This window comes from Protopterus annectens, chromosome 6.part0, assembly GCF_019279795.1.
Source record: "Protopterus annectens isolate FY-2018-M chromosome 6.part0, PAN1.0, whole genome shotgun sequence".
In the NCBI taxonomy this organism is placed as follows: domain Eukaryota; kingdom Metazoa; phylum Chordata; order Ceratodontiformes; family Protopteridae; genus Protopterus; species Protopterus annectens.
This window is the reverse complement of record NC_056737.1, coordinates 1,710,960,125-1,710,979,549: the sequence shown is the minus strand read 5'-3', so window position 1 is coordinate 1,710,979,549 and position 19,425 is coordinate 1,710,960,125.

Sequence of the window (19,425 nt, the reverse complement as noted above, 5' to 3'; positions counted from 1 at the left end):
TTAAATAGGCAAAATTTGCCTTTGAGAAAACCAAACTGGCTGTGGCCCAGTGTCTGTAAATTTCCTGTGTCATTGTTTATCAGATCCATGATAATCTTATGAGTCTGTTGTTCCATGGGTCTGTGGATGGTCCCACCTTGTGTAGATGGATAACTATTGCAGTTCTCCATTCATTATGTACAAAGCCTATCTGCAGGCTATGGTTAAAAAAAAGATTCTAGTGTGCCTGACAGGTCATGTTTCATGCTATTCAGGAGACATCCTGGGATATTATTGGGGCCTACTGAAGCAGTGTTCCTGGCCTTAGACACTGCAGTGAGGATTGGCTCCTTAGTGATGGTGGAGGTTATTTCCTGGGGAGGGGGACTGGGTTCTGGGGGTAATGAGAGGGTAAATTTGGAGCGAAATTTATTAGCCAGCAGATTTGCTGTATCCTCTGGCTCCATATAGGTGGTCCCATTCATCATTAACCTAGCACATTGATAGGTGTTAACTTTAAGGTTGCTGTCTCACCTTTATACTTTTAACTTCATTTATATGTTGGAGACTGAGAAATTTGATGTTTTGTGCTGGGCAATGCTATTCTCAAAGATAGAACCCACTGTGGCTGATGTCTCTGCATTCTCCTCCTGCAAGCATTTTTCTTTGTTTGTTTTGGTGGTGTTTTATAAGTTTTTAGTCATGCAAATTTCATCTGCACTGATTATATACAATAAAGAAATGTTATTAGAGATCGGCAGTCAGTTCTGTGATATTATTCCGTGCTTATCAGATCAGGAACATCTTCTTAGAAATGCCTGTAGACAAGGCCTACAAGTGGGGGAGTTGGGTAATGAATGCAACCGGACAAAGGAGTGTCTGAAATGAAGGCATAGCAGGAGAGGTAGGAGAGGCAGGAGAGGTGGGTTACATGTGAAAATCTGCTGGCTAATCTCTTGATCTCTTGAGAACAAAATGGATGATCTCAGAACTAGAACTGACTCATACAGAAATGAGAGTTTGCTGTGTACTGATGTTTATTGAAACTTGGTTGTCAGATAATCCTGATTCAGTTGTCCGGTTGCATACTCACTCTATCCATCACCGGGACCACACAGAGGCATTAGGTAAAATCAGAATTGGAGGTACTTGCATCTTTATTAATAACAGATGGTGCTCAGATGTGCAGATTGTTAGCAAACACTGCTCAAGTGATGTAGAGTACCTAATGCTGAAATGCAGACCCTTCTGTCCAAAGAGAGTGTTTACAGCTGTGTTTATCTTAGCTGTTTATATCCCTCCACAAGCCAATTGCTTGGCTGCAATGGGGACATTGTATGAGGCTATAAATGCATAAGAAAATAAACATCCTGACACAGTGTTTATAGAGGCTGGTGACTTTAATTATTGCAACTTACGATCTGTGTTCTAGCATACCAGCAATATGTTATCTTCCCTACATAGGAGAAAATATACTCCATCATGTGTACAGTAATCTGAAGGGGCATACAGGGCTGTACCATGAGTACAGTAATGTGAAGGTGGCATACAAGGATGTACCATGTGTACAGTAATGTGAAAGGGGCATACAAGGCTGTACCATGTGTACAATAATGTGAAGGGGGCATACAAGGCTGTACCATGTGTAGATTAATGTGAAGGGGGCATACAAGGCTGTATCTCAACTTCATTTTGGTCAATCTGATCATATTTCTGTATTTCTCCAACCAGCATATAGACAATTCCTCAAACAAAGTCCCATTGCAAGAAAAACTGTTAAGGTGTAGACACAGGAATCTGAACAGAAGCTTCAGGATTGTTTTCAATGTACTTGGCAGGATGTTTTTAAGACAGCTGTTAGGAATGAGGATGGTACTGTTGATCTGGAGGAATACAGTTCAGTCATTTTCAGCTACATAAGCACATGCACTGACCTCATTGTGCCCCATAAAGACATCTGGATATATCCAAATAATAAACCATAGATCAACTCAGAGGTTCACTCTGCGCTTCATGCCCACTCCAAGGCATATGCATCAGGCAATATCAGGAAGTATAAAAAATCTAGATATGACTTATGCAGAGCTATCAGAGCAGCAAAGGAGAATTACAGTCATAAGCTAGAAGGCTATTATTCGACTGCTGATACAAAGCGTATGTGGCAAGGTCTGGAAAACATCATAGGCTACAGAGACAAAGGTGGAGGGATGACTACTGAGAGCCAGTTTTCACCAGATGATTTCAATGGGTTTTATGCCCAGTGTGAGGCCCAAAACACCAAATCAAAAGGCACCACCATAAGAGAGAGGGGTAGAGAGGAGGTACCACCACTTTTCAGAATATCACCAGCAAGTGTGGCAAAGTCCTTGAGGAGGATAAATCCCCAGAAGGCAGCAAGTCCAGAAAATATTGTTGAAAGGACACTCAAAAGCTGTACTTCGATGCTTGCTGATGTTCTAGCTGATATATTCAATATCTCCCTTGCACAAGCTACAATTCCCATTTGTTATAAGGCAACCACTATTACTCCACTGCCAAAAAAGGGCAAAGCCAACTGCCTAAATGACTACCGGCTGGTTGCATTGACTCACACAGTGATGAAATGCTTTGAGAGAATCATTATGAGTCATATTCAGTCAGTTATACCTGATACAGTAGACGCCCCTGCAGTTTGCATACAGACCAAATAGGTCAACATAGGATGCAATCAGTACAACATTGCATACAGTTCTTACTCATTTGGAGAATAAGGACTGTTATGCTCAATTGCTGTTTATTGATTATAGTTCTGCCTTCAATATGGTGATACCAACAAAGCTTATTAATAAGCTGTCCATACTGGGTGTGCCACATACTCTTTGCAATTGGGTCTTGGATTTTTTAACAAGCAAAACGAACTCAGTCAGGCTGGGGAATAACATCTCTAAAACAATAATAATAAATACAGGAACTCTACAAGGCTGTGTGCTGAGCCCAATGCTGTACACCCTCTTCACTTATGATTGTGTTGCTTCTTAACAGTATTGTCAAATTTGCAGATGACACAACAGTCATTGGTCTGTTCTCTGGGGGTGATGAGTCAGCTTATAGGAGGGAAGTGGAGAACCTTGTCAAGTGGTCTTGGAACAGTAATCTCTCTCTTAATATCCGCAAAATGAAAGAGATGATCATTGATACATGGAGGAATAGAGGGCAGCACTTACCATTATATATTGGTGAGTCTGAGGTGGAAAGAGTGGCTACATTAAAATTCCTTGGTATTAACATTTCTGAGAACCTTACCTGGACTCATAACATCACAGACCTGGTAGGGAAAAGCTGGCAGCGACTGTATTTTCTGAGAAGGCTGAGGAAGTTTGGCATGCCCAATACCATCCTCACCAACTTCTACAGATGTACAATTGACACCATTCTCTCTCACTCTATTATAGTATAGTTTGGGAATGGTACAATACGGGATTGCAAGGCTCTGCAGAGAGTACTAAAAACTCCACAAAACATTATTGGAGTAATACTCCCTGCATTGGAGGAGTTCTACACCAAAAGAGTTAATAGGAGGGCCCAAAATATTATCATGAACATTAACTGCCCACCCACAACACAAACTGTTTACACTTTTACCATCAGGGAGGCATTACAAGAGCATGGCGGCCAGAACAACCAGGCTGAAAGACAGTTTTATACCTCAAGCTATTGTTAAATAAAACTCAAATACCACCTCTCCCACCAGTATTGTAGGTTGGTTCACATTTGGAAGGAAACAAGCTTTTTTGAACAATGCTCTCTTTTGCACAGTTATATATATTTACTGATCTTGGTATTTATATTGTCTGTTTGTTGTCTTAGATTACTTCTTCTTAATTGTCATTGTTTCTTATATGTTGCTGAAGGACTTGCAGAACAAGAATTTCATTGTACTTTGTGACAATAAAGTTGAATTGAAATGAATTAAAAATAATTTATGCTCCATTATTTACACGGTTTATTTCTAACTACAGTTATGTTTCCCAGTTCAAAAACATAGCAGAGAAAACAGACTTGGTATTTGATCAGACAAGGATGGCAACTGATTTCATTTGTCAATACTGAGCAATGGGAATGCTAAGACCATGGTAAATCTATAATAAAAGACACCCCCAAAGAATATGTTCTAGGTCAATGTTCAAAGACCAGTCATGACAGAGAGAAGTTATCCTTAGCACCATAAAAGACCCGTTTCTGGGGCTAAATGCATGTATGTGTAAGTATTAGGAACAAAAGAGTTATCAGCTTCTGGTATTGATGGTATTATGAGGCATTACTAAGCAAAGTTCTTATGCAGTTTAAAACGCATGAAAAAATATCTTAAATTATTTACAATAGCAATATTAAATATAACAAGTGTAATTGGCTCCATGTATGACCTATCATTGCTAATGCTGTATTTGTTCATTCTTCTAGAATAAAATGCAAAAATAGTAAAGTATACTAAATACACACTCACGGGTGGGAGGTTGGCGTAATGGTTAATGTGCTTACCTTAAAAACACAAGGTGCCGGGTTTGATTCTGACATGGGGTAATTGGCTAGGCTTAAAATGGTCCATAAGGCAGTTAGCCAAGTACTAACCTATGAACTAACCTATGAACTAAAGCCAACAAAACCAAATTAACCCTCTTCTACAGTAGCTACTTTCATGGCACATATTTTCTTGACTTCATTTTTGTCTCTGGTGGAACCCAAACAGAAGGCAATGACATGGATTCTTAATCGACATTCTTATTAACTCTTATTTGACTTTCATTTTGATTTTGTGGTTTAAAAAGAAAAACAAATTAACTCGTCAGTTGCCTGTACCAACGTATGTACTTCTTTTAATCAAAGTATAGAAGTAAGCACTTGTATCGTTTTCTTCCACTGCACCATTCTCATCAAGGGTTTTTCCTCAAGCAATACATCTGATCTGGAAATTGTGAACAGCAAATGTATTCCCCTCTTTTTCTCTTCTAACTCTTTACAAAACCCTTCAGTGAAATACCTATTAGAGACTGAACTGGGAATATTCTACAAATAAACTAAACTTCTCCTTACTTCATTTATCCTATCTCTGTCTTTACCCAGCATGCTATTCACCACACCACTCTTTTGTTCACTGATACCTCTTAGCCAAGAGACTTTGATCATTAGAGGATCAACTTAAAAAAATAATCTAAAAGTCAATCATTTGTGTTGTTTTTTTTAATTCTTCCTTAATGTCTATTTAATTTATTTCAGTTTCTGTTTATTGATTTCACCCCCTTCTGTATATTTCCTTCATTATTACTGCCACAACTCTCTTTTCTTAGGCTATTTGATACTATTTTTTCAAAACATTTTCTTTCTTTGACTTTAATATGATGTTGTGATGTACAATTATATCTGTCAGTGTATTATACTGTATGAAACAAACTGCTTAATGTGTGTAATATCCAATTGAACTTCATTGAAAAATGAATCTTCCTCGTTGGGCATTGCAGGTAAAGTAACAAAATAAGTAAATATAATGATGCACTGTTCTCTAATTGTGATGTCATAATCAATGTGTCAATGCACTGTTCTCTAATTGTAATGCTATAATCAGTGTGTCAATGTACTGTTCACTAATTGTGATGCTATAATCAGTGTGTCAGTGCACTGTTCTCTAATAGTGATGCTATAATCAGTGTGTCAACGCACTGTTCTCTTATTGTGATGTCATAATCAGTGTGTCAATGCACTGTTCTCTAATTGTGATGCCATAATCAGTGTGTCAATGCACTGTTCTCTTATTGTGATGTCATAATCAGTGTGTCAATGCACTGTTCTCTAATTGTGATGCCATAATTAGTGTGTCAATGCATTGTTCTCTAATTGTGATGCCATAATCAGTGTGTCAGTGCACTGTTCTCGAATAGGGATGGAGATGGTTAGAATAATCTGCCCATTTACATTAACTGCAACAGCACTATTTTGAAATTTAAGAAAATTTATGAAACTAAATTTTGTATTATATCTCCATTATTAAGTGTACCAGTTAGAACAGCTTCTCATCAATTTGCCCTCTCAATAATTAATTGAATATCATGCTTTCTTCTCATCTACAAATGTCACCTATTTTTCAGCCTTTTCCTTGGTCCTTCCTTCACCTCCTTCAAAACAACTATAACAGGTGTACTCCTTGAACCACTAACTAAATGGATGTGTGATTATCATTTTTCATGATACATCAACTCTTACACTATCATAATTATGTACAAGAACTGCAATTTATATCTTGTCCACATACACTATTTATCTTCAATATCTTACCTACATGCACATGTATCACACTAGTCCAACTTCACAAAATGTTTTAAAAAATGAAATTTTCTTTAAAAATGTCACTTCTAGGATCACCCTTACATTACACTAGTGATGTTTGATGTATCTCCGTTCTCAATGCCAAATAACTCAATGCTGAAACATATTGTTTGCCTCGTCAATTCTGACCTCATGACAAAGTTTGTACATTACCCTTTGTATATGCAAAATGGTGCATAAATTATTTCATTACTGGTGTGTATTTTCTAGCTGCAGTAGCGTTGTCGCTTCACAGCAAGACGTTGTCGCATTTGATTCTCAGCTAGAGCATCTTCTGTGTGGAGGCATGCGTGAATGGGCGTGCCTTCATTTAAGGTTGTGCATCAGGGCTGGTAACTCGGCACGTAAAAATCCACTACCAAAACATTAGCGGACCGGAGTTCCACTGTGGCGACCCCTAGCCGGGATAAGCCGAAAGACACAACAACAACAACAACAACAACAACTGGTGTGTATTTTCTCTATGTTTGTTTTTCTCCACAGTTCTCTATAAAATGGGCCAAAACTCAGTTGAACAGCCTAGATAATAAAACATCGTTCCCCTGAACTTTTCTTTGGACAACCCTGGGTAACAAAACTAATAAAGAAAAGTAACCAGACAAGTGCACAAAGAACTGAATGTAGAAATATTCTGTTGCTGATCCCTTTGATCACCTAAGCTGTCTTACTGTGGCAGGCTAGCACATTGTATTGGATTTTGTTTGCTTGTTTGTTTTATTAACTGGGACGTCCACTTGGTTTATAGCTGATTTTCATACAACAAAAGGATTAGGAATATACTACAGCAAACAAGGTTGAAAAACAAAGACGTTTATCAGGACAACCAAAAAACATGCTCATAAATTTGCAGGTAACCAAAAAGTATTAATATATAAATTCCCTGGCAATAAAACCTAAAAACTGTTTGTGTCTTTCGGCTTTTCGCGGTTAGGGGTCACCACAGCGGAACTCCGGTCCGCTAATGAATGGCAGTTGATTTTTACGTACCGGCTTGCCAGGCCTGATGCACAACCTTCAACGAAGGTACGCCCATTCACGCATGTCTCCACGCAGAAGACACTCTAGCTGAGAATCGAACCGGACAGCATCTTACTGTGAGGCGACAATGCTACCGCAGCACCACCACTGTGGAAGGGCAATAAAACCTAAAAATAATATCATTATTTAGTTAGTAATAGGAAGTATGGGGGGAAATGCTTGGAACAATATTAAATAATTGATTTGGTGCTAGTCTTATAATCATGACAACTTTTCAGGGAATTGCACTTTCTAGTTGCCCAGAGAACAAGCAGTATGCAGGAGATACTACCTCTGAAATATGGGAACAGCTGAAAATACAGGCAGAAGTTTTTGTAGAAAATAACAATAGAAGATTATCATTTCACCATAACTAAAAATTCTTTAGTTATATATTTTTTTACACAATTATGATCTTTACCGTATATCATCATGGTGCAAAGCTCGGCTCTGACAATGTATATTTTGGATGGTATCATCAGTCCCATGACTCACAGCTTCATAGTGGCTATCCCTGAAGAGTGTTGCTACATCTATATGCAAATACAGTGAGCGGAACATATTCATGCTGAATAAGGAAATGTGAAGGCATTTTGATAAATACACCTACTTACAGCAAAAGTGTAAGGTTTCTGAAGATAAGCAATAAGTCTGTGTCTAAGTGCACAAGCTGTATCTGTCCTTAACCAATGTTTTCACATCATGTCTAATTTGGCATAATTATTTAAACTGTAGATGTTTTGTATTATTTTTCAAGACTGTAAAATTATTGTTTCTAAAATGTTTTTGTAATACTTTGGAACTTTTCTTCCTGAGCTTCCATTGAAAATGGGCACCGACCTAGTCACACTTTACTTGTAATCAAATGTCAATAAATAATGTCTGAAGTACTACGTGAAAGCCATAAACTTCTTATGACTTTGTATTTACTTAGATGAAAGCAGCTGTATGCAGTCACACTTGGAAGACTTGGGGCAAGTGGGTAACTGTACAACTTTTATTATTAATATATATTTTTAAAAACTAACAGGATTTATTATGTTTTATATTAGGGGTATCCTTATTTGGACACCCTGATGCTTTCATTAAAAAGTGAAAAGGGGAAGATAGAAAAGACTGAAAAAGGGGAGACACAGCAGGAACATATCAAGATGGTTGTGCTAGAGGAGATGGAAAAAGAGGTGTACTATGTTTTTGTCAAGGGACAGACCCCCCCCCACCCCATTTCTTTTTTTTTTTTTTTTTTTTTTTTTTTTTTTTATATAAGACATTAGTATGAGTGGGAAATAGGTAAGATGGTGTAGCAAAGAGGATAAGAGAAAGAAGGGGTGAGGAGGTGTGCCCAGCAACAGTCTCCAGTCTACAAAGCCTCACGCATTTCCTACTGCAAGATGGTGTTGCAGTGGAAGACCCTGATGTTGAGAGGGCAGGAACCTGTGGAGGCACTGTGGTCAGCACAGACTGAGGCAGTGAGTCTTCCACCCACTGAAAAAAAGCCTTGATAGACTGCAGCCATCTGTCCACAACCTGCTCCACCATATCCTCAATCAAGTCCTGAAGCTCCCGTTCAGTGAGTTTTGCCAGACTGCCACATGCCAGGATGATTACAGGACCAATGCCATCATCCTGACCCTGTGAAGATGTGACTAGATGTGCAGAGGGTGAAAATTCCCTAACCTTGGAGGTATGCAGCTGGGTTATTACTGAGGAATTTATATCTGTGAAAAAAATGAACAGAAAATGGGAGAGAAATAAAACGAAATAAAATAAAGAAGGACAAAGGAATGCATATATTAAAATATGGAAAAAGAGAAAAAATGTGTGTGGGGGGATTTTCTTACCTACAGCTTTAACAAATTTAATGAGTCTCTTTCTTTACTAGGACTTATTGTACACAATATCCTCATCTGTCAGATAGAGAAGGCATAAGACAGTTGTTGTTTATGTCTTTCATCTTTTTCCTTAACATTTCTGATATAACTACTAATACAATGTTAGACATTTCATTTACTGCACTATTTGCTTACTATAAGTTTGTTTAAATATTTATCAATATTTGAATTCACATACTGTCCCAATATTTTCAATAACGCAATTTAAAAGTAGTAGGACTGTGTCTTCCTTCAAATTGTTACATTTTTCTATGTGTGCACAGCTTATCTGTTTGGGAGAATGTTATTCTCTGGCATATTTCTATATATTTTCATTCTATGGTTTTCATACCTAAATTGTAGTTCATATATTAGTCTGTGAATGTTGTTCGGCCAGAAGCAAAAGCTAAAGCTGTACACACACACAGACAAATATATCAATTGAGGAAAGTTTTTCCTTCCTTTCAATTCAACATTCATTTAACTAAACATATTTACTGTTAACAAACTGATGCAGTACCTATACTTCAGGACAATTATGTGTGCTTTGATAGTTTTCTTCCTAATAACTGTAAGCACAAACGGGTATGGTTTAAAAATGTATACAGAAATAATACAACTGGTCATTTCTCACTATAGTATGTGCTGGTCATTTAAATGACACTGTAACCTCCACCTCCTCTACCAACCTCTAATCTGACTACGGTGTGGTGCCTGAATGAGAGTTCAGCCATCTTGTAAGTGCAGTTAATATCATGGAACAAATTCTTTGATGTCTTATACAATTACTACACTAGTGAGTATTTTCTGGCCTACACAAACAAAATTCTCTCTTTACAAAAACTGTCTGTATGTAATTCATTTACTAAATAAGGTAATACACAGCTGTGAATGAAATTATGTGCAATGCAAATATTTTTATGTAAAAATATATACCTTTATATACATGAAAAAAACAGTTGTTAAGTATACTCATGCAGCTATATATTTGCAATTTATAGACATATATATATATATATATATATATATATATATATATATATATATATATATATATATATATATATACATACACACACACATACATATACTTACAGGTGTTTATTTACTCATACATATACAGTACATTTGTATTTATACATTGAATTATGTTATCATATAACATTCAATATATTTGTAAACAGATGCAGTTCTGTGGACAGTTATGCTTATGTTTTCTTTTGCATTATTATAACATTATAGATATTTGCAGCTAGACATATTTTTAAGCAAATACCTTCAATTATGCAACCTTCTAATATTTTATTTTTAAACCTATGTTTTATATAGCCAAAAAAATAAAAATAAAATAATACTTACTATAGAAATTTGCCCTTCTCATCACTGCCTGGTCACCCACTCAGCCAGACAATCAGGCGTATGCTTCTGTAGATCATCATACCTGCAATGGTACTGGTGGCCAGAGTGGATGATCCCTGTCAAGAATGGCAGATGCTCACCCATCTCCTGCCAAATGTCTATTTTTTTCCACTCATTGCCCCTAATGCACACCAGGATCTTATCCAGATATGACTCACTTGGCCATCTTATCTGACCAGCTTGGAGAGCAGCCTTGTGCCTTTACAGGAGCTGCCATCATTTAAAGCACTAGGAGCAGAATAAAGAATAAAGAAAGTATGAACAGGGCTGTGGATCACAGGTTTAGAAACACTCCCTCAGCTGGACTAACCTGGTTGACAAATGTCAGGTGGTACATCACTCTAACCAAATCCAGTTAACCAGCAGGGTCATAAGACCAGGTATTGTTATTATCGGCAAGTTTGGTTTTTACCAGCTATGCTTTGTCAACTAAATTTTTTAAAGGAATGCATTCACATTTCATTTATATGGTGGATAAAAGTCATTAATTAAATCATTTTTTTATCTCATTTAAAATTCATATTTATACATGCCTCATGCAGTATAGCAGCAGTATTGATTTTCTTGGGGGAGGATGCTTTGTGCATAACTAAGTATTGCTGTGTTGTCTACAAATGCTTAGCAAATGCTGAGTGATTTGAGGTGATGAGTTGTGCCTGATGATGTTAGATGGGCAGGGATTATACTTCATGATGTGCAAACACACATGCGTATGACTTCATTTTACCTTCTATAAACATGGTTAGCTTGCAGCATAACTAAGGCTAGCCACGTTTCCAAGAGATACCGAGGACTGCTGAGGATTTCTTTGAATTCCATCTCTGCCCAAAGCCCATTCAAGTAAACCTGAGGCCCCGTTAATGAGTAGCCAAGACCTAATTATGTGGATAAGTGGCAGTAAGCATTCCCATATTATTGTGACTCACAGAAATAAACTTAAAATTGCCTAATTTGCATATAAAATGCATAAATGACCCTGAACTTACATGAAAAAGTTTAACACTGCCATATTAGCTTCCAATTACCGGAGGTAGGTGGCAAATGAATTAGGAAACCACTGACTTTTTAAAAATAAGAAAAAATAATAGAAGTATTACAAATTAACAGGATACAGTTCAAAATTATACAAATTTATTGAGTTTACTTTAAGAAATGTTTTGTTTTACAGATATGATGGGCATAGTACAATGGCTTTAGTGAACATTGTAAAGCTGTCATTAGTGAATGGAAAATTTTAACAGTAGCAGCAGTGGAAATGATTAGTGATCACTGAGATAATAATTTACTTTGGTGTAATTATGTGATTGTGCATATATGGTAGAAATGCTGTGATGTAATTGTGAATGCTGAAGTGGCAAGGATGTTTTGTCAGCTCAACATACACGTGTCTTTACTTAGACATTTCTGAGCATCATCGATGAATAAACAAATTACAGTATTACAAGAAAGAGGCAGGGGCATGGGGAATGATGGATTTGTTAAAAACTGCTTTCTTTACTATTATGAATGTATTCATGACAGTGCAAACATTACCTCATCACAATTTTATTTGGCTGGACTCTGCATATGTATACAATTATGGGGTTTGTGTCACCTAACTTTTTTTCTACCATGGCAGGCTTGCTTTCATTGTTGTATAGTTTGACTGATGACTGCATCAGAATTTGTTGTGTATACCCGTGGCATATTTTTTATGTGCAGTAGTGATGCAAAACAAGGGATAAAGGCAGAGAAAGGACAGTTTCAGCCACAAAATAAAACCATATCATTAGGGAAGTCTTGAGGACATATGACAAGTGTCTATTTGGTAAAGGGGGCCCAAACAGGCTGACAGGACAAAAGTCTGGAATCAAGTTCTAATGGACATTAATACAGTCAGTGGAAGGAACCACACATTAACAGAGTGCAAGAAGAGGGCAAATGATATGGCAGAATGTGCTAGAGAAAAGACAAGTCAGAATGAATTGCCAGTACCGGTACGGGGGGCTCCAACACTTAGCTCTTTAACATGAAATGAGGAATGCCTCCTCTCCATTTGTGGGATGACTATAACACAGAAGATGATGACACTGGAATAATGAGAGGGGTATAGACACCGGCTGTTACCGATGTCTGCAGAGGCAACACTTGTCTGCTCAGGAGGGTTGATTTAAAAACAGTAACACTTATTTACATACGGAACTGAATGCTGAGGTAACCCAAGGAAAGTGGCACACAGTCCCCAAGTTGAATGGGAGGATTGCACTTACCACAGCAGGTTAGTAACTCTGCAGAAAGTGACAGTGCATCATAAAGTCAAGCTGGAAATGCTCAGAGTCCCCCAAGGCATATGTGGGGAGTTCCAGCACTACATGGAAATGGCTGAGAGTAGGGATAATGCCATGATCACGCAGATACGTAGTATGTTGACATGCTGAGCATCCTTAGCTGCCTTCATTCATACACTGGTTAAGACTTACCAGACTCAAGTAAGAGTCAGTCATGGAAGGGGAAGAGGAGGCAGATCATAAGGGTTTCTCAGGAAAGTACTAGCAGTAGGAGGAACAAGCACAACAGATTTAATGCAGGCCATATCAATGTTCATCTACACCTAGCAGGACCTCTCATTTGAAGTCCTGGTCATGGTCCCACAGCACTGTCAGATCAGTGACTGCAGGATCACCTGCATCAAGTAGATTATGACACTGGACCAACTCACCATTCAGCTGTCATGGCAGCCCTCTTCAAAGTCACTTTTATACCATTATCTACCCTATCTTTAAGAGATGTAGGGTACAGGGTGATAGAGAGAGAGAGACAGATGTACAGGGTATTGTCAGACCCCACTCTGATGGACTTCTTGCATATCCACAAAACAAACAGCACCAGAATTACCAGTTCTAAAGAATTAAACCTTGCCTGTGATATATATAGGACCTGCTGGAGAGATAGTTATGTATCCCAGAGACTATCCCATCTATGGAACAGCCCCCCCCATCCATGTAAAGCATAGTTTCTCCTTAACCCAATTTAAGTGCAACTTGAACAGTTAGATGGGAGACTGGAAATTCATCACTGGTTTGGCACCTATGTCTCTAATGGACACAGGTAACTTGTAAATTACTCATCTCACAGGCCCTTGCTTACACTTATCAAGGGTATCAGAACTTGTCAGAGATTTGGGATGCATGGTTAGGCTTAAAAAGGCCCTTGTTGTTGTTAGCCTAGTAAACACCTATGAACCTATGTATATAACACATCTGACTTTGAACTACTGTGATTTAAGCATGACATTTCTGTTATTATATGACCAAAACACACACATGTTAATGCGTACTTCAGTTGGGGACTCATAACACGTTTTAACTGTATGCATTTCATTCCTGTAATGATACTGATTAAAACCTCATGGGAAGAAAGGTGAACCATAACATAAAATTGCAGTGATTAACAGCATTAATGCTGTGTGCATCATCATTGTTACAGCTGGCAGTTACCTACAACTTAAAAGTAGTACTACACAAATTTTCAGGGAAACACTGCTAAGAAAATTAAAGATTAAAATGAGCATCCTGCCATGTAAATAAGCACTGCTGCCACTTCACCCTCACCACTGGACAAACTATGATATTTTTTATATCTGAGGCCACAAGTTATTGTGTATGACAAAATAAAATAATCAGACATTTTTTGTGCATTGTGATTCCTCATGACCTTGGAGTCAAATGGGTTAGTAATATGCTTTCAAACACAAGTGAATATACAGTAGAAGATATCAAAGTGTAAGTATGGATTGGGTATTAAAGCATAATTATTTCACTTTCAATAATGAATTTTATCAGAAAGTTAGGGGGTAGCTACAACAGCAAGGGGTAGTTTTCAATTTTGCTAATTCATGGGTTATTGGGAAAAAGAATGTGTGTACACCAGTACATTTTATCATAAGGTGTTTTTTATGTACGTTTTATTTTTTTATTTTTTTTTTTTTGTGTGGAGAGGAACCATGGGAGAACTAGAAGAAGCAACAAGCAAAACTGGGCTACAGTGCTTTAAACCACAACAATATTCAGAAGACTCTAAGCACTTGGAAAAAGCCCCACAAAGACCTCTGGATGCAATAAGAATATATTTAATAGTCACTCCACTTGGTAAAAAATAAAACTCTTAAAAATACCCCTTCGGGTCACTGTACATACTCAATGCTTTAACAGAGTAATGAACAGCGTTTTCATCTCCCAACAGACTTCTTCAGATGGAAAATGCATACTGAGTAAAGATCTCTGTATAGATACTAATAGCTTAATTAGAAAACCAATTTCATTGGCAGGGCATTGACTATCCACCATTTATATAAGAACATAGGCATTTTTTAATTTTTTTTATGGTAGATAGCTATTTTATGTGCTTAGATAAACATTTGTGTCTTTATTTATATGTCAGTGTTTTTAAGCAACAGTCAGTGTTTTTAAGCAACATTCAGCTTCTTTTATGATTGCTTTACACAAAATGATGGATAGTTAATGCCCTGCCAATGACATTGGTTTTCTAATTAAGCTATTAGTACATATACAGATGTTTTTCAACTCTAATATTATGAACTGATCTCAGACCCTAAAAAATATATAGCTCTAATGTTGTCTGTCTTTCCAAAGCCGTAAACTAAAACTCATTCTATTTACAGAATGGAGCTCATTGTTGAAGCAAACAGTACAATATTTAAACAGCACAGTTCAGGAGGTAGTACAGTACTAAGACTGTACAGTTATATATAAGCAAGGGGGTGTGGGGTGAAGGCCCTCATGGGGTGCACAGGGCATAGCCCATGGCAAAAAAAAGCTTGATGTAAAGTTTTCATTATTCTATTGCATGCTTAACTCTTAAGTGACTAAAAATTGTAATACTTGATATCACATGGAACAGAGGTGCAGTGAATAACATCATCACCTCACATCAAGACAATTTTGGTTCAGTTCTTAGATGGGGTACCTTCTGTGCTGAGTCTGCATGTCCTCCCTGTGTTCACATGGGTTTTCTCCAGGTGCTCTGGTTTCTTCCCACATTCCAAAGACACATGGTAGGCTAATTGGCATCTTCTATATTATCCACTGGGGTGTTTGTGTATGTGTTGGAAGAAGCTGTGGTGGTTGACATCCATCCGCATACCCCTGGACTAAACAGCAGAGTCAAAAACATTGGTTGGGGACTACTAGCCACCAGGGATTACTCAACAATGATGGGGGGATCACTGTCTACCAGGGATACTATGTGTGATTGATGTATTGACTCAGAAGAAAGGCCTGGCAATCTACTTCTGTCCACCCTCTCCCCCTCTGCCTAGTAAATTCCATGGATGGAACTGGCTGTTCATGGGGTTGCTATAGGAGTCATCTGCAACCCATAAATGTGGTTGGACTGGAAGTTAGATACACTTTATTTTTCAACATAAAAGTACTTCTGAACATTATTTTTAACCTTAACATATATTTCATTGTAGGGCATTAATCCAGTAATTACAGGTCTATACAAAGTAAAAAAATATGAGCTCTTTGGGACCAGATAGCAGAAGCACACCCAATACCTTCTTCTTCACCATAATGCAAAACTTGGCCTATCTGTTACAATGTTATCAAATCAATCCTGCTCTACAAGTTATGTCCTAACCTTGGTAAAAGGCAGTGGTGGCTTTGATACATAAGGGCAGCTCTTCTACAGATGCAGATAATTACAGACCTGTTAGCCCACCTGTATCCTGTGCAAAATGCTGTAAATGGTTATGACATAACTGGTACAGGAGGTTATAGCAGCTCTACTCCACTTTGTTATGTACCAGGACAGCTTCTCTAAGGGAAGATCTAACATATTGAGTCTTCAACTTTAGCTACAACTCCGTAAATTTACTTAAACCTAAATGCAGTAGAAAGACTCTAAATGAAGCATAATTCAACATAAATAGTACCATCTATTACAAAGTTAGTGAAATATCTAAGAACATGTACTCTTAAGTACTAACCGGGAAAAGCCGAAAGACACAATAACAACAACAACATAGAATGAAGGGATGTAAGTTTAAAAATTAAAAGAAAATTAAATGCAAACAAACTAAAATCTTTAACAGACAAATGAATGAAAATCACATGTAAAACAAAATAAAATTAAGTCTTTATTGGACAAACAATTAAGAACACTAGGAACAAATCAAGGCTGCTAACCTGTCAATCATGGGACATATTCAAGGAATAACATTAAACAAATACATTTCAAGTCCAAACAAACTCAGTAGGAACAGACAAAATTTAAAATCACTGCAGCTACAAAATGCTGTAACAGTATCTCAAACACTGAAGCAGTAGTCCCCATCAGTGGAAGGTGATGTTAAAAAATACTGAAGAGCCTCTACAATCACCAGTCACAACTACAATTCCAGATTGCTGCTGCCCTAATATACTGAAGGAATATCTGAAAATGCAGTAGTAGTAGTCTCAGATGCAAAGAAATGTTAAGTTCACCAAGGATCACCCACAATGATTCAGGACTGATGAAGCCTCAAATCACTGAACAATTGTTCAGAGATGATGAATGAAGTCAAAGTACATTAAATAAATCACAAAAGCTGAAATGCTGAAGCACACTGCAGAATGTAACCTGAAAACATCTGCAGTAATCCAGAAGCCAAATGAATAAACCACACTCTTAGAACTGAACACTGCTAGCTCTGTGTAGTCAGTATTTACAGGTATAAAAACCAGTGCAGAGTCCCAAACCATAAATTTAAAGTATTTTCAGTTATATGATTTAAAATGTTTAGCAGTAGTCCCAACCATTACAGCAACAACATATTCTGGCTACAGAGGCCAAATAACACTACAAATATGAACATCAACATAGGGAATCAGCTGTGCCACCATCTTTGTGTAACAGAAATATTATCAATATTTTCAAAAACTGTACAGCCACATTAGATGCAGTGCTGTCTGTACATGCTGCATGTCTAGGTCTAGTCAAGGCCTATGATATTATCCCACATGATGGGATTATAAACAATCTTAGAGAAGTTACATTCAACAGCTTTGGTGTACAATGGAGTAATAAGTGGGTCTCAGGATGAACACAGCAAATTGGGATTGTAGTTCTAATCTCCAAACCCACCACATTCACTAGTGAGGTACCACAAGGCCCTGTCCTGGGCTCACTTCTGCTCAGGATCTTTGCCTCTGATGAACCCCAGTATCTTACCTACCAACTATGTAAATAATTGCAGCTTCAGGAGCATTGTCCTGAGTATTGCTGACACTTTTTCCTTGCAGCTTGGTCAAGACATCTCTTTAACATGTTGTCACCAACAGACTAGAGTTTAATGTAAAAAATGTAGCATAGTGGCATTTGAGAAAGACTATTACCTGTCAATTAACTTACTGAAAGTAGGCTAAGAAAGTTGTCCATATAATCAAGAACTGTTGTAGCTTAATAGTCAATGGCATTAACTTTGACCACTATGTATCCACAACAGTCCATAATGTCTGTGGAATTGTTCACTTGATTCTTAAAAGGAGCTGAAAGCCATCACTGAAAAGTGATATATTTCCCTTTATGCAAATGTAATATGCTCAGTAGCACAGCTTCATGCTCTGCTCTGTAGTCTCCTCACCTGCCGCTAGGTCCAGGGTGCCTTACAAAGAAAATCAGTAGACAAAAGGACATAAGTGATGTCGATAGGCTACAGAGATCCCCTCTCTACTCAGCTTCCTGTCACATTCTCAGAAGAGACATACTTCACCTATCGAGCTATGGAAGACTGCTGAAAAACCTCAACTTGGAGCATACTCACACAGGAACATACTTTTTTGGAACTACAGCCAAACTAAATGCCGCATTCCCATCCCCACCTACTCAAACTAACCACGCCACCAACTACAACCACCCAGAAGATCCACCCAATACCATATTTTCTCTTTCTCCAATCCAAACATCTACTATAAACAAACTCCTGCTTAAATTGAAATCTGGAAGCAATGCCCCTGACAACTTCCCCTCAGAATACAAGAAAATGTCAGCTCCAGCCATCTCCTACACCATTAGCATACTCCTAGACAGGTCAATACAGGAATCCTATATACCCACCATCTGGAAGAAAGCCTTCATTCTTCCCCTACATAAAGGTGATAATAATATTGATACGTCAAACTTCTGTCCCATAGCTATATTATCTCCAGTCTCTAAAATCTTAGAGAAATGCATACACTTCCAGCTCCAGCAATACCTCTTAAACAGCAGTCTTCTATCTTCCTGTCAACATGGTTTCCGCCCCGCTCATAGTACTACCACTACTTTCCTATCCTTTACAAATACTGTTAACCAAGCACACAATGAAGGGAATTTTGTCTCCTCACTCTTCCTGGATCTGTTAAAGGCATTCAACACCATTTCTTACTCCCTACTGCTCTCCAAGTTTTCAGCTCTGAACTTGTCCCCACCAACTCTGCTCTGGTTCTCCAACTACCTATCCAATAGAAAACAATCCACTAGATGGCTCAAATCTTCCTCACCGTTCCTTGACACGCCTACAGTTGTTCCTCAAGGATCCATATTAGGCCCTCTGCTTTTCAGTATTTTTATTAATGACTTTTACTCGTGTCCCTAACAACTCAGTTATTCAATACGCAGATGACTCAACTATAATTTCCTCCTCCAAAACCATACCTGAACTACTCTCATACACACAGCAAGCATTCTCCTCTATAGAAAACTGGATGACTAACAATCATCTCACACTCAATCCAAACAAAACCAAACTACTTCTCTTCTC